The sequence below is a fragment of the Aulostomus chinensis genome, chromosome 1, assembly GCF_037954235.1.
Source record: "Aulostomus chinensis isolate RoL2024-O1b breed Wild chromosome 1, RoL_Achi_v1.0, whole genome shotgun sequence".
Classification (NCBI taxonomy): Eukaryota; Metazoa; Chordata; class Actinopteri; order Syngnathiformes; family Aulostomidae; genus Aulostomus; species Aulostomus chinensis.
The window spans coordinates 24,758,180-24,759,116 of NC_141320.1; the positions used below are offsets into that span (position 1 = coordinate 24,758,180).

The 937-nt window shown below is 45.9% G+C and overlaps 1 non-coding gene across 1 annotated transcript; it reads right to left on the minus strand.

Annotated features, from left to right (window-relative positions):
- Positions 1-513: 513 nt before the first annotated feature.
- Positions 514-585, minus strand: trnaa-cgc (transfer RNA alanine (anticodon CGC)). The gene has a single exon. It is a non-coding gene; the product is annotated as a tRNA-Ala (tRNA).
- Between the last annotated feature and the right edge of the window lie 352 nt (positions 586-937).

Genomic DNA, 937 nt, shown 5'->3' on the forward strand with positions numbered 1-937 from the left:
GCAGCAGCTCACAGTAACTGCCTCAGTCACACAGCAGATAGACTCCTTTCTATAACAAGATAAGCAGTAGAAAATGGATGGAAGTGATGATGAACTGATGAACAGGTGATTTGTCCAAAAGTCAACATCAGATTCATTTCCAATCTGTGGAAGCAGTTTCATCTTGAGGTTCCAGGTAAGAACAGCCAGCTGTGGGCTGACACACATCTCTTCAGGAGCACTTCTATGCTCCAAACTTGCCAGGTTGAATTGTGTCTGTATTCTGAGGGCAGCAGGAGGACGGAGGAGTGAGGACACACACATTTGGAACTGAGAGCAGCTGTGTGTGGGATTTCCCCAGCAAAGATAAAACCAGCTCCTTCATGCTGGCTATGAAGGCTCACAGTCACACTGACCCTGCTACAGATACTTTGATATGCAACAGACTGGTTTCTCTTCTGGTACTTGGTTATCAACTGTTGTCACATTTATGGATCAATTTAGCTGATAAGATGAAGGCTCCAAAGGCCCAGCTGGAGATGCCGGGGATTGAACCCGGGGCCTCATACATGCGAAGCATGCGCTCTACCACTGAGCTACATCCCCTCTGTCAGAGTCACTGTTTAACTGATGCAGCAACACAAACACAGACACAACATTTTTATTCTTCATTTTAGGGATAAAAAGGAAGTCAGCCTGTGATCTCAAAGGCTCTGTGATCTCAGGAGTTTCACTGTGATGTCAGCCCTCACAACTTTAGAACACAGAGGCAAGTCAGGCTCCCGGAAGCTGAGGCTGCTCCGTTCTCAGTCCAGTCCAGAGTGAAGGTTTCCCTCTCAGAAGCTTTCCAATCCAGCCCAGATCCTCTCTGACTAGCAGGAGTCTTTGACTAATAAATAATCATTATATTGAACGTCTGCTCATCCTCAGAATGAAGTAAAAGTATTTGTGTTCCTAA